Below are 16,549 nucleotides of genomic sequence, written 5' to 3' on the forward strand. Positions count from 1 at the left end.
TTGGTATAGCTGCTGCATGTAGAGCTTCAAATGTAGAGGGTAAAATCATTTTATCCTGCTAAGAGTTCTTGCTGAAATGATTGGGATATTACAAAATTTTGTAGGCCTCTTACTTTATCAGTAAGTAATACCTTTTGGTCTTTCCTTAGGAACTGAAATTTTTGCGCTCTCTCGAGCAATGACGCATATAAATATCTACATCAGACCGTCATTAAGTATATGAAAAAATCCAACCCCACTTGATTAATAACTATAAAAATATTTTTTTAATTTTTAATAACAATATTATATTACGTACGTTTTGTAGTTATATATATAAAATCACTGTATATATATATATACTATATAGGCGCCACTCAGTAAATTATAGAAATGAAGATCTGATTTAAGATATTCTCTACATCTACTTACATAACCTCAAAACGTTTCACTTTCGTATCATCAATATAGCATTAATATGTATAAATTAATGAAAAATATTCACATTATGGCATTAACTATAATAATGTTTCATTTCTAATGGTAATAATATCATCAACCTCAAGTTTTGTAGATTTTAATATCCAATACACAGCTGTACTCAGAAAATTACACACCTGTAAATTATTTTTAGTGGGTTTTGAAGTTTTTAATAAGAAATTGATTTGAACTCTAAATATGTCAGCAATCCTGCAGGTCATGGCCTTCGTGTAATAGCCTATTGTTTATTGTAGTGTGTTTTTTTCTGAAATGCAATTAATTCTCCAAACTGACGAAAGATGGATTTTGGAAAATAGGAAAATTATGTAGGAAACCTAAAGCTTCACTGAAAATTACTATTTTTCTGAAAGTCCTTGGATGCCAAGCGTCAAAATGGCGAGTCACTCATTAAAATTCGTTCAGCCGTTTCCGCGTAATATCCATTATCAGTTCAAATTATATTGTCATGATTAAGTTACATTCCTGTCTACGTTATATAACACATTATTGCATTACATTTCTTAACACAGATTTTATTACAGATAGTTATAAAGTCAAACTAAGTGAAACACTCACTGCAAACACGATTTTTAGAATGGCTAAATGAAACAAGAAATGAAGCTGAACATCAGTAACAAAATCCCGTCCCCGCCGGGCAGAGACTAACGTTTGAATTGTGGAGTGACTAGAGAAACACAATAAAATTAAGGTACAAAATGTGTGTGGTCACAAATAACATGACATCATGTCATTGTACATCAATTCCACTAATACAAATGTGCCAATATTTCTTTTAAACCTAGAATGCTATTGCCATTTATAATACTTTATTGCTCTTGTTACGTAAAATGACGTAATAGGCGAAAAAAACTGTTCTTGAGCTCCATATTTGTTTCGAAATATAATTTTTATTTATTTCTCTGTAATTTTATTTGTTTAGATCTCTATTTTGTTTATAATTTTTATTTTTATAAAAATAAACTTACATGAAATATGTTGTTGTTGTTTTCTAATGCCAGGCATTTGACAATGAAGTCATTTGACCTCTTGTACTCCAAGATTTTTCAAAGATATTATCATGGTAAGCCACTGAAGCACAGATTTTGAGGTGTTCCGAATCCATTTCTTGGTTTGAGTTGCACAATGGACAGTTAGGGGACTGATATATTCCAATTCTATGCAGATGTGTGGCCAAACAATCATGGCATGTTGCCAATCTGAATGCAGCTACAGACGATTTTCGTGGTAAATCGGGAATTAACCGTGGATTGTGATGCAGAGAGTTCCATTTTTTCCCTTGGGATTGTGTTATCAAATTTTGTTTGTTGAAGTCTAAGTATGTAGATTTAATAAATCTCTTCACAGAGTAATACGTAGATTTAGTAACAGGTCTGTAAGTAGCAGTGCTGCCCTTCTTTGCTAAAGCATCCGCATTCTCATTTCCCAGGATTCCACAATGGGGTGGTATCCATTGGAATACAATTGAAATATAAAATCATATAGACCTAACCAAAAGGAAATATTTCTGAATTAAATTTTTACTAGTGGCTTGTGCAGCAAATGCTGCAAACTAAGTTCATTAGACGTTCAAATAAACATTTTTCAGATTTATTTTCAATGAAGAATACCAGACATTCTGAAAGTTATTTGCTTCCATAATAATGAAAGATACTCTCTCTCGAGCCAATACTGAAGAGAACCATGCATATAAATATCTATACCACACCGCCTTTAAATATATGAAAAATACCCAACCCCACTTGATTAATAGCTATAAAAATATTTGATTTTTAATAATATTATCTTACGTAAGTTTTATAGCTTTCAGTTGCATGTACTATATATCCGCCAATCAGTAAAATATAGAAATCAAAATCTAATTTAAGTTATTCTCTACATCTACTTATATAACCCCAAAACGTTTCACTTTCATATCATCAATATAGCATTAATATGTATAATTAATGAAAAATAGTCACATCATGGCACTAACTACAATAATATTTCATTTCTAATAGTAATAATGTCATCAAACCACCTCAAGTTTTGTAGTTTTTAATATCCAATACACAGCTGTCTCCCGAAAATTACACACTACAGAATCGAACCTGTAAATTATTTTTAGTAAGTTAAGTTTTTAATAACCAATTTAATTTGAGCTCTAAATATGTCAGCATTCTTGCAGATCATGGCCTTCGTGTAATATTGTTTACTGTAGTGTGTGTTTTGTTTTATTCTGAAATGCAACACGGCCGACTTGATGCTCGCTTCGCTTCTCCTGAATGCAATTAGCTAGTTCTCAAAACTGACGACAAATGGATTTTGGAAAATAGGAAAATTATGTTTAAAAATTGACATTTCACTGAAAACTACTATATTTCCGAAAAACGTTGGGTTCCAAGCTTCAAAATGAGGGGCCATTTATTAAAATCCGTTCAGCCGTTTTTTCCGTAATTTCCATTACCAGTTCAAATTATATATATATATATATATATATATATATATATATATATAGATTTCTTTTCTTCAATTGTATTTGTTTTATGTTTCTAATTTCTTTTTACACTAAAAACACATAAATTTAACTACAAGAAAATATTTCAGAATACGATTTTATTGATTTCTTTAGTTTTATTTAAATGTGGTTTGCACTTTTTTTTAGTGATTTTATACAGGATGTAAGGGGTATAAGTGCCATTATTTTAACTGAAGATTATTCATGCCATAAGAAAGGAAAAATGTCCTTACATTTTTTTTTTCTAATTGCAATATTTAACCAATTATTAAAGTTTACAATATTAGACGTTTTACAACGTGGGGAGAAGTGGGTTCATAAGTACACAGTACAGCTCAAGCGGGTACACACATACCGGTACAGGTGCTCTGTTGTAATGCAGGAACGGACCATGACAATACTGTTATTTACATAAAACGAGCAGCAAATGCAAATTTTCAATCTCATTAATAGAACACTATGGTAAATTTACATTTTATGTAAAATATTGCTCCATTTTTTATTGTACGTCTAAAAAATAAACAATAATGGTTTTCTGCACAAAATCACACGAACTTTTTTTTCTAATGCAAAATTTTAATCTCTCCCGCTTCAGTAAAGCAGTACCATTTTTAAAACAAATTTCTGGTTGTGTGATTTTAGAAACGGGGTAAGAGACTTCTAGTTTCTAAAAATCGTTGTGAAAGTGCTACAAAAGTTCGCTGATTAGATAACCTACTTTAAGGAAAACGTTGACGGCACATCTTTCTTGTCTCACTTGAATTACGACGACTTTCTCCATAAATTAATAACATATGATATTCCTAAACTGTGAATGACATTGTAAGTTGTTATCGAATACCCTGTACTGAACTGTCATCCGCTCGGCAGTAGACCTATGGACAGGGTTGAGTTGTTGAGGGTACTAGGAACAATAGACTGTGCCGGTACTATTTCGCATTGTCTGTGATGAGGCGACAGTAGCGATCCTAGTGGTTAGCAACTATCTATGGATGCATATTCCTTACGTATTGAGCTTCGTGACTGTATATAGCCTACTAGACTGTGGTATCACGATCATCACATAAGTTTTCATCCAGAATTACCTTGTTAGATAAGACACTCTTATGAGAAAATAAATGAACTGCAATTACAGAAAAATTTCTATTAATACTATTGATACGTAAATCTGACGTACACTTCCTAATATATCTTACAATAATTTAGCTAAGAGTGTAAGTTGCAACCTGATGTCACGACTGATATTCAGCAATTGACAGATGGAGGCACAGCTAGAAAGAAAAGAGGTTCGTTTATTGGGAAAAGTAGGCTATTGTAGAACCTCTATTATCCGTGGTAATGAAGAGAGTGGAGTGAAAAAATCTGATAATCCGTACTATGGAAGGTGTTCATAAACTAAGTACATAGTACAGTTTCGTCATTTCCTCCGTGGTCTTTTGTTTTAACACGCTAGGCATTGGATCATAAGTTCACTAATTTAAGTCTAGTTTTCAACGATTGGTTTTTAATGGTCAAGGCAGCTGTCTGTGAAAAGACAGTAATAGTACAGGTTTCCCATAATTCGTTGCAAGGACGTGGGATGGCGTACATTTTTGCCGTTCTCTCATTAACGTTGCGCTGTGACGTTCTTCATTTATTTTAATGCTCTAACTCGTAGTTAAATCAGGAAGTATAGCTTTTTTTTAAACAATTTATTGATCGATCAGCGCATTTAGCGCTATACAGATCATTTCTAAAAAATAAAAATTCAATACATGACAGTGAATTGAGGACAGCCTAGATTGGACTCCTCAATGAACAAAAATAATTGTTAATAAATAATTATTTACATAGGTTGGTGTGATGATAAATTTTGATTATAATATGAGGTCCATTGGAAGTCGGCTCTTGATTCTGGTGGGAAATGTGGACTTCCTTCCGAGAGAGTAATGGATGGCGCCTGGAACATTTTCTAGGTTGTTATAGAACTTCTTAGCTTGTGAATGAATGAACTGTTTGATTGTGTCAGTACCAGTTTCTCTGTGTAGTTGGCTGTTACGGACAAACCAAGGAGAATTGAGTGAAATTCGTAGGACTTTATTTTGAAATGACTGGATGTGTTTAATTTCACTTATTGCAGCTCCTCGCCAGACAGGACAGGCATAAAGCAGTAGAGGTCGTAATAGAGATGTGTAAAGTAGCATGCAGTTTTGTAGCTTTAGAGATGATTTCTTGTTGAGGAGCGGATATAATTTAGCGAGTCTTGAGTAGGCCAATTTAAGTTTGCTGTTGATGTGATGTTTCCATGACAGACGGCGATCTAAGTGCACTCCAAGATGTTTTGTGCGAGATCGTGCGTATTTGCTTGTTTTCCGCACACAACCAATACGCGGTAAGTGTGAAATACCACATTCACTATTCCCAACGTAACACACATAACAATTTCCCTCTTCTTACCGCTTAAGTGCGACATTCATTTTTCTGCTTTAGGCTTTTAACATATTATTTTTAGAGACGTTTAACATAGTAATAATTATAAATTGGAAACTTACCACTGCAATTTCACCTAAATTGCAATGTTAATTATTGTTTTTAAATATTTGCAAAATTTAAGTAAAGTCTACTATTCCACGAAACTTATTGCATTCCTGATACAAGTAACATTAAGGAAGCCGTGAAAAAATCAACAAGATTCCAGATGCCGATGTTATTACTGCAATATGTTATATAAATAATATTGTTAAAATATTAAAATGAAAAATAAATCATTACATAACCTTACCGTTTGTTTTAAGTTCGCATTTATAATTATTTAATTATTTATTTAATTTAATCTGACAGGATTAAGGCCATAAGGCCTTCTCTTCCATCCTACCAGATAGCACATATAAATACAAAAAAGAAATACAAACACTGATGAAAATGATACAAATTAAGTTAAAGCCCTATAGAGGGTCAACAGAGTCAAAAGTACACTATAGAGCTCTCATCGAGCTAATACAACAAAAAGAAAGAAAACAGAGATAGCAATGATGATATTGATAACTGACAATAATAATAATAATAATAATAATAATAATAATAATAATAATAATAATAATAATAAATACATTACATATTAATTTTCAATTTTACAACAGCATAGTTACAATATTTACTATATGTCATGGGTTAAGGTGAAGTTGCACAACCTGACATGTGTTCAACAAGCAATTCCACGAACTAGAATGTGATTTTTTAATTTAAATTTGAATTTTGATATTGTCCGACAGTCTCTGACGTGGTCAGGGAGAGAATTCCAGAGGCGTGGAATAGATATGCTGAAAGATGATGAGTAGAAGGATGTTCTGTGCAGAGGAATAGAGAGAAGGTACATGTTCCGGGTTCGAGGTAGTGAAAGGTAAACAAAACGAGATGCTAGGTAAGAGGGTGTGGAGGTGTGGATGATTTTAAATAGTAATAAGAGAGAGTTGAAGAATCTTCTTTCTTTAAGTGGACTCCAAGACAACAATTCTAGTGACGGTGTTACATGATCGAATTTCCTAATGTTACAAACGAAACGAACGCAGATATTGTGAACACGCTGTAGTCTATGGGCAAGATCAGTATTTAGATTCGTGAATAAAGAATCGCAATAATCGAAGTGGGGCTTCACTAAAGTTTGGATCAGGTTGTTTTTAAGGCTGAGAGGTAAAACGTTGGTTAAGTGTTTGAGGGAATGAATTATGGAAAAAGTTTTCTTACATATATAGGTCTCTTGACTTTGAAAATTTAAATTTGAATCTAAATATACCCCTAAATTTTTTACTGTCTTACTATATGTAATTGCAGTATTATTTATTTTTGTATTTGATACAGTGGCTAGATCTATTTTGTTTAATGCTCGTTGGTGGCCCATTATTATAGCTTGTGATTTGTCTGGGTTTAGTCTGAGTCCAAATTTTTGCGCCCATTGAGCTACAGATGCTAGATCTTCATTAATTCTGGTCACAGAGTCATTGATTGTACAAGTTTGGGAATGAATGTAAAGTTGTAAGTCGTCAGCGTATAGGTGGTGTTTTGAATATTTTAAGATCTTCGTTACGTCGTTTATATAAAGCGTAAAAAGTAATGGCCCAAGAACCGAGCCCTGAGGGATTCCGGCCTTGACGGTACGCCAATTGGAAGAATGACCACCGGCTGATACACATTGTTGGCGTTCGCGAAGGTAGTAATCGAACCAAGCAACGGCACTGTTAGAAAGATTGTAGTTTTTTAGTTTGCATAAAAGGAGATCCGTGTCAACTGTGTCGAAAGCTTTGCTGAAATCTAGTAATGTCAGTAGTGTTAATTCTCCTCTGTCGCTGGCTTCTCGAGTGCCTTCAATCACTTTTAAAAGGGCAGTAGTAGTATTATGTCCTGCACGGAAACCAGATTGGTAGTCGTCAAGTAAGCAATGCTCATTGAGGTAGTCGGTCAATTGCTTATGTACTACGCGCTCCAGTGCTTTTGACAGAGCTGGTAAGATGCTAATTGGTCTGTAGTCGTTTGGGGATTCAGGAATTTTATTTTTCGGGATAGGTCTAATGAGAGCTTGTTTCCAAAGTCGAGGATATGTAGAGGTTATGAGTGAGGCGTTAAAGATGTGGGTCAAGGTTGGTAGTATTACGTCAATAATTTATGGAGCAGTTTTATTCCAATCCGATCTGATCCTTCAGATTTAGTCGAAATACGCTTTATTGCCTTCTTTACGTCATCATGTGAAAGGTACAGAAAGTGAAACTTTTCCCTCTCTGGTAGGGTAATACTGTTTAGTTCGTCAATTGTATGTTGTTTTGTTGTTTCGTTCACGCCCGTTGTTTGTGTCAAAACAAAGTGGTCATTCAGTTCGTCTACTGTGAATGGTGTCCCGTCTATCTGAGTCTTGCTGCGCCCTAAGCCTATTGTTCGTAAGTTCTTCCACAGGTCGGCTGAATCTGAGTCCGGTGTTATAAGTTCATGGAAAAACCTCAGTTTTGCATTTCTTATTGCCTGAGTCGTTTTGTTTCGTAACTGTCTATAATGTTGAAGATTTGCGTCAGTTTTATCATGTCATGATGGACTGGGGGAAAAAAAAGACAGACGTATATCACGGCCTGCTGGAGTATAGCAAACATACAGCGTATTCCGAATCTCACCGGTCCGGTGGCATCAATGACGTCACGTTGCACGAAAATAAGGAACAAAACTGCTGGAAGAATCGATGCTGTCATGGCGACTGTGTAAGTGGTTATCTGTGCTACGCTAGCAAAATTTTGCGAAATTTCCGTACTCCATCTCGTTCAAATAAAAGAGATCATAAACAACTTATTTCTTGAACCGGTAATAATAACTGGTCCGTTGACATGTTCGCTCATAAGCCATTAACATATTGTTTTTACGTTGTGCTCATTACAAACAATACAGCAGAACTAAAGCAGAACACACCTGCCATGACACTACAGTGCACGATGTCATTCGTCTGCTAATTCCCGCCCTATACAAGAACCAATCAGATTCACTGATGGCGGCTGATGGAGCCTTCCACCACCTCTGCAAGTTGATGGCACCGGTGCGACACCGGTGGAGCATCAATGACGTCATCGCTGGAATTCGGAACACCGTGATGCCATCGGACTGCTCACCGGTGAGATTCGGAATACGCTCATAGAAAACATTTTATAGCAACAATGTTGAAGAAAGATATTTTGGTTTTCCGAAGTTGCCGTGGAGATGGAGATTTCATTGCAACTAATTAGAAATTCGTCTTTCAGGTATGTAATAAACGATCTTCGCACAAAATAATGTACGATACACGAGCGGTATGTTGTCTTTCAATTCTCGGAAATTAAAAAAGCTCAACTACGTTTCGCTTTTTCAATCTTTTCCTCGACCATGAAAACGTCAACATACCGCTCTTGTAACGTATATTACTATTACAGCTCCATCCTTTGGTTTCCATGGTATCACGTTAGTTGAAAGATTTATGCATGGACGACACAAAGTGAAATATCATTGGTTCGCATTTATTGTAGTTGAGTGCGATGCGCCAATGGGAAGTATACCTTGTTACAATTAAACTTACCACATTTTAAGAAAAACAATAGGACAATATTACTGACGTGTCATTGTGCCTATGACTGTTGCACGCAACTAGGTTATACCTACACCATGTATATTTCAAACTATAGTATATAGGGAATTAACATTGCCATAAGAAATCCATGTACTTATAAAAAAACTGAAAGTGAAATTTCATGTAGCTGGCCCTGTGTAATAGAGTTGGGTCGATTCGTGAACGAATCGTTCATTCGAACGACTAACAATAAAGAATCGTAAGAATAGATTCGTGGTATCAACGAATCGTCGTTCAAAAGAATCGTAACGAATCGTCGTTCAAAAGAATCGTAACGAATCGTCGTTCAAAAGAATAGTAAGGAATCGGCATGGTATCGTAACCCACGATTCTATTAGTTGTTTGATGTAACCTGTCAACGGACATTTCCGAACCGTGTCGAATGCTCCCGAGCGAGAGTGAAATCAAAATATGTACTGCATTTGTTAAGTATGGAAAATAATGAACACAAACCTGAAATTTGCATAGTTAAATAGAGATGTAATGCAAAAAATGTACTTCATAATAAGGTTCAGTTGATAAATTATAATTTAGAGACATTATCTTGGGTAATTTCGTAGATTAATGGAGGTCATGCTGAATGGTTCCAGCCAATGAGAAAGAGGCAATCCAATGTCTCGCCTCTTATGCCATCTATGAGAGAGATGTAGAACGTTTTTGTTCTACGCGTGGTTTGCAATGGAAAGTGTCCTGTAAGTCGTTCGTTGACGAATCGTTGGAATCGCAGAGTAGGAAGAATCGTGAAAGAATCGTTAGAATCGATTCGTAATGTATGATTGAATCGTTGGAATCGACTTCTGAAAAAGAATCGTGTTGCCCAACTCTACTGTGTAATAAATTAGTAGGCCGTGTAGAAAAGAAGACGGTTAGGTAAATATATTCAGTATCAATCTTTAATAAATTCGCATGAAACAGCTATTCGTATACTTTAACCATTTTGCTTATCATGTTTCTATTAAAATCGGCATTTAAAAGCGATGTAAATTTTGAAATATGTTAAACATGCCATTCCTAGTATACTCAGGTACAACAAAACAGTTTACATGAGGTGCTACTTCTTTAAAATAAGGCGTCTTTCACTACCTTTCAATATATGACTTACTGTAACATTTAAATTAAATAAGAAAAAAAAAAAACAGAGATAAGCGAGAGCAGAAATAATCCTGCGTATACAGGGTGTCAGTCTAATAAGGGACATAGGCGAAACTTCTCAATAGAGAGTTTTTACCACACTGGATTTCGATTACGGCAGTGATGTCAAAGCAAGCGCATTTTTCTGACCTTGACGTCGTGCGCGGGCATCAAGCGCTAAGTATGGAAAGAGGAAGGATTGTGTGTATGAATAAGCAGCCTATTGGATTAAGAAAACAGTGGTGCACAAACTTGAAATGGAACGTGAGATTTTATGTCGTTATTTCTATATGGCTTCTTTCTGTTTGATATTATCTATATTGTCTGTAAAACAAAAGTACTAACACTGATTTCTTAATATTGCACTTGTGTTTTAAATCTTAATAATATAATAAAGAGTTAAGAAGGAATATTCACTTAAATTCCATAGTAGTATAATATTATACTGTACTAAGTGAATGAAACACATCATTCATAAAGAAAGTGACATCCCCAAAAAAGAGATCGAGTATGACATGATAAGTTGGAATTGATATTCATAGTACCTTTAGCCTTATAAAAGTAATCAATAAACTAATCAAAACAATATTACTGTACAAAGCAAAGTTACCTAGGTGCTGTATATGTTTTAAGTGTAAGTGTAAGTGTACATAACAAAACTCTTATCGCATTATGCTTTTAAGGTGATATTTGTGAGCAACTTCCTATCATCAGAATATTAAATTATTTTCTCGAAAATTGCTGAGCTATAGAGCTGACATTTTTATAACACATGGGCACGCATCTTTTGCTTATGATGTAACAGTAGTTGCTTTGTTAATTCATTTCCTTACAAACAATTTCCATGCGAATATTTTCAAAATTTTCAATACACTATCTTCAGTAATATGTATTTACGATATATTAGATTTAGGAAAACATTCTGTAAGGCTAGTAAATAAATAGGCCTATAGGCCTATCTGAAAATTTCACTTTTCATACAAAAATAAGTTGAGAAAATATTTCTTTGGAATAAAAAATCAAACTTGTGAAAAATGAGCATTAAAATTAAAACTTACATTCCCATATGTACTTATACTTCTTAGACAAATCTAAAAGTTAAAATGGATACAGTTTTAATAAGTTCTCTTCCCTTTATCTATTGAATCAGTGCTGGCCATCCCTGAATGTAGCTCAACCAAGCGGCATATACCACCTCTTTCGTCTGTCTCTTTCCTTTCCGCTGTAAAGCGCTCAAGCTCTCCTGAGCTCTAAAGCGCGCGCTTGCTCCTATGGGCATCACTTGACATGACTGGTTTACGGTAAACTATAAAGTCACATGATCGATGTTTAGGCATGCGTCACATTATCTTTACCAGAAATCATGTTATGGTGACACGACAATCCCATATTTACTTGTTATATGCATGTGAAACGACTACTGCATTCATTTACTGTATATTGATTGTTTAAATGCACATTTTTCCTATAAATTTTTCAATTAAAAAATTCATACATGTAACATAAAAACATATTCAATTACAGTTTCTTAAGTTCATCACAGTAAAATTGTTCAGTTACTTCAACATTTTTAGATTTAAATAAATTTATTTACAACACATATGTTACAGACCCAAGAATTCGACGATCGATCACTACAGAAGATCCAAACGTATTGCACAAACATACACCATTTGACTACATCGAAATAATTGCATAGCACTATGTGATCTGTTCTAATCTAGACACAAAGTATATTATTTTATAAATTTTATCAATTTTAACTATTTATCTTTACAATAAGTGTATTTAACAAACAATGTAACATGAGTTATATGTATTAATATTCAATCTTAAATTTCATACTTTATTTTCTGGCAAAAAAAATTACACAAATTCAAAATTGAACATTTCTACTAATAAGTTGTCCACTACATAAAACTCATGACAAAACGAATCAACTTTGTTATGCATGTTACTTTGTACAATTTAGTGAATTGTATATGCTGTAAATTGTATAGTAGTCTGTATAGCTCAACTGATGAATTGTTTATGATTATAAATTGAATTAATCTACTTGATATTAATTGCACAAATTTGTATAGCTTAATGAAAGTATGCTACTTTGTATTGTATATATTTGTATAGTTTTGGCCGATGAATTGTATATGCTTTAAATTGAATAGTAATCTATATAGCTCTACTGATAAATTGTTTGTGTTTGTAATTTGAAGTAGTTTGCATGATATGTATTATCAATTTCTGTATATCACAACTGGTTGAATTCTTTATGCCTTAAATTTAATTAACCTACTTGTTTTGTATTGCACATATAGCTCAACTGATGAATGATCGCTTGCGTTTGTAAATTTAATAATCTGATTGGCTATGTATTGTATACTTTTAGTAGAGCCATCGATGTAGCTCAGTCGGCAGACTCGCTGGGCTGCTGATCCGGAGCTGCGTTCGGGCTTGGGTTGGATCCCCCTTTGGTCTTTGGTTTCTTCCGAGGTTTTCCACAGCCGTGGGACTGAAGCCGGATGGTCTATGGCGAATCCTCGGCATCAACCCCTTTGATTTGATTACCTGGTTGGGTTTTTCCGAGGTTTTCCCCAACCAAAAGGCAAATGCCGGGTAATTTTTTGGCGAATCCTCGGACTTCACCTCATCTCACTACATCTCGCCAAAATATTGTAAAAAACTGCACAAAATTGTAAAAATGGTAGAATATTACTAAATTGTAAAACTATAAAAATTTGTAAAAATTGTAATTGTAATATTGTAAAATTTTGACTTGTTCCACATCTTAAAGCTTCATTGTTCATGTAAGATTTATGGAATAAAATTAATGAATGAATGAATTACATTTCGTCAATTTTTAAATGTCTGATGATGCCGTACAGGCGAAAACGTTCATATCTATTTAAGATGTAATAGCAAATAATAAATTTGCAAGTAGATAAATCATATTGATTGAGCATTTAAAATAAATTTATCATATTGAATAGATTTATCTGAAAACCAAAATGAATTGTCGTCGTCATGTTCCTAACAAGTATTAGGTCGAGTGGCCCGTTACGGTCTCAAACTAGAATTTTCAGTCCATCTCTTCTTTGGACGACCCAGAGATCTTTTGCCATGCGGATGGTAATGAAACAGTGCTTTTGGAATTCTGCATCGATCCATTCGTTCGAGATGACCCTTCCACTGAACTTGATTTTTTTATTTTATTGTGTTATTTTACGACGCTGTATCAACATCTAGGTTATTTACTAGGTTACTCACTTTCTCTCTTATATCGAATTACGCACACTTCATCCCCCTATTATTTATTCACTCGTTTTCTTACTCTCTCTCGCTATCATAATATTAATACTCGATCACAACGCGATAACACGCTAGAAATTCCACTTCACACATCGTCTCTGTATTCCTCATCTTTCACTGTTGCTACCTCTCGTCACTGGAACTCTCTGCCGCCTGAAGTCAAGGGCTGCCGAACATTGAAATCTTTCAAATCCAAGTTAGAAAATTATCTTATGACGAGTTGCCAAACTAACTTACTATTATGACAAGTGTTGCATTGCATGTTTCCACGTATTCACAATTTTTTTTATGTTCTAGTGATATTTAACTTATTTTATATTTTTGTTTTCATATTTTCCGATAATGGTATAACTATAATGTGATAAGTTGAGCTATATATAATCATAATTTTCCTTTCTGTGTGTACTTAAAAATATTGTATTCACTGTATGCTTTGTACTGCACTATTTTATTACTACTATTAGTATTATTATTATTACTATTAGGCCTATTATTATTATTATCATTATTATTGTTACTATTCTTCATTTTTATTATTATTATTATTATTATTATTATTATTATTATTATTATTATTATCAATAATTGTCTTATTTTTTATACTTTGGAAGCCTCCTTTATTTTGACCTGCTGTTCACATTTTATTATGCTTTTTCCTTTCTTTCTGTATGTTATATATTATGTCTGATTTATACTTACTTGTTTACATTTTATTATTATTATTATCTTATTCAGTTTTGTGTGTACTTTGTAAATTTGTAGTGTTTCTGTAACGCAGTTTTTACTCCTGGTTGAGTGTTAGAGAAGGCCGTATGGCCTTAACTCTGCGAGGTTAAATAAATCATTATTATTATTATTATTATTATTATTATTATTATTATTATTATTATTATTATTATTATTATTATTAAGCTTCTGAATGAAATGAAGGTGATAATGCCGGTGAAATGAATCCGGGGTCTAGCACCGAAAGCTACCCAGCATTTGCTCCTACTGGGTTGACGGAAAACCCCGGAAAAAACCTCAACCAGGTAACTTGCCCCGACCGGGATTCGAACCCGGGCCACCTGACCGTTACTCCACAGGTGTGGACACTGAAGTTGATACTTGCTAGTGAGTTGCATAATGGGTTCTATTTGAAGTTCTTGCATTAGGTCCTCATTTTTTTATGATCCCAGCGAGTATATCCAGCTGTTGCTCTCATAAACCTCATCTCACTTGCTGTTATTCTACTGACATCTTTATTCTTCACAGTCCACGCTTCACTACTATAGCTTAATACTGGCTGTGCTAAGGTTTTATAAAAGCCTATTCTTGTGTGTCTTTGTACTAGTGAAGGTTTCATGATTTTATTAATGATCCCCATTGATTTATTATATTTACATATTTTTTTCAGCAATATCTACTTCATCATAAGGTGATAGTGTATAGCCAAGGTAAGTGAAAGTATTTACTCTTTCTATTATTTTATTATTCAAACAGATTTTACTTGGTACAGGGAATTTCCCACAAAATGACATGACTTTCATTTTTTTCAATATTAATTTCCGTGTTATATTTTTCACTGACCATATTTAAATTGTGTACTGAATATTGTAAATCATCTTCAGTTGATGCTACGAGAACTAGATCATCAGCGAAAAGTAAAGCATCACGCTGCAAATTTCGATTAATTGGAATAAATCCGTGGCGTCTGTCGCCAATCTTGAACGATTCTATATATATATATATATATATATATATATATATATATATAATAAACAGAAGTGGTGAAAGACCACAGCCTTGTCGTACTCCACTATAAATGGGTCGTCATTGTGAAAGTTTACTGTTGCTTCGAATTGCTATGATGGTTGTTTTATATATATTGTAAATATTTTGTGTAATCTGTTGACATACTTGATCATCTGCCAAAATCTGAAGTAATTTATTACGATTAACTTTATCAAAAGCCTTTTTAAAGTCAATGAATGCCATATGCGTTTCTAGATTACATTCTCTACTAATGGCTTGTGCAGCAAGTGCCGCAAACTAAGTTCATTAGACGTTCAAATAAACATTTTTCAGATTTATTTTCAATCAAGAATACCAGACATTCTCAAAGTTATTTGCTTCCATAACAATGAAAGATACTCTCTCTCGAGCCAATACTGAAGAGAACCACGCATATGAATATCTACACCACACCGCCATTAAATATATGAAAAAGACCCAACCCCACTTGATTAATAATTATAAAAATATTTGATTTTTAATAATATAATTATCTTACGTAAATTTTATAGCTTTCAGTAATATATACTATATATGTCTATGATATATACTATATAGCCGCCACTCAGTAAAATATAGAAATCAAAATCTAATTCAAGTTGTTCTCTACATCTACTTATATAACCCCAAAACGTTTCACTTTCATATCATCAATATAGCATTAATATGTATAATTAATGAAAAATAGTCACATCATGGCATTAACTATAATAATATTTCATTTCTAATGGTAATAATGTCATCAAACCACCTCAAATTTTGTAGTTTTTAATATCCAATACACAGCTATACCCAGAAAATTACACACCACAGAATCGAACCTGTAATTATTTTTAGTAAGTTAAGTTTTTAATCACCAATTTAATTTGAGCTCTAAATATGTCAGCATTCTTGCAGATCATGGCCTTCGTGTAATATTGTTTAATGTAGCATGTGTTTTGTTTTATTCTGAAATGCAACACGGCCGACTTGATGCTCGCTTCGCTTCTCCTTTACAAAAAAACAAAGGGTAAGCTATATCAAGTCGGCCGTGAATGCTATTAGCTAGTTCTCAAAACTGACGACAGATGGATTTTGGAAAATATGAAAATTACGTTTAGAAATTGACATTTCATTGAAAACTACTATTTTTCCGAAAAACTTTGTGGTTTCAAGCTTCAAAATGAGGGGTCATTTATTAAAATCCGTCCAGCCGTTTTCTCGTAATTTTCATTACCAGTTCAAATTATATATGTTTCTCAACCAGCAATTTC

Source organism: Periplaneta americana, chromosome 6 (genome assembly GCF_040183065.1).
Source record: "Periplaneta americana isolate PAMFEO1 chromosome 6, P.americana_PAMFEO1_priV1, whole genome shotgun sequence".
Taxonomy (NCBI): domain Eukaryota; kingdom Metazoa; phylum Arthropoda; class Insecta; order Blattodea; family Blattidae; genus Periplaneta; species Periplaneta americana.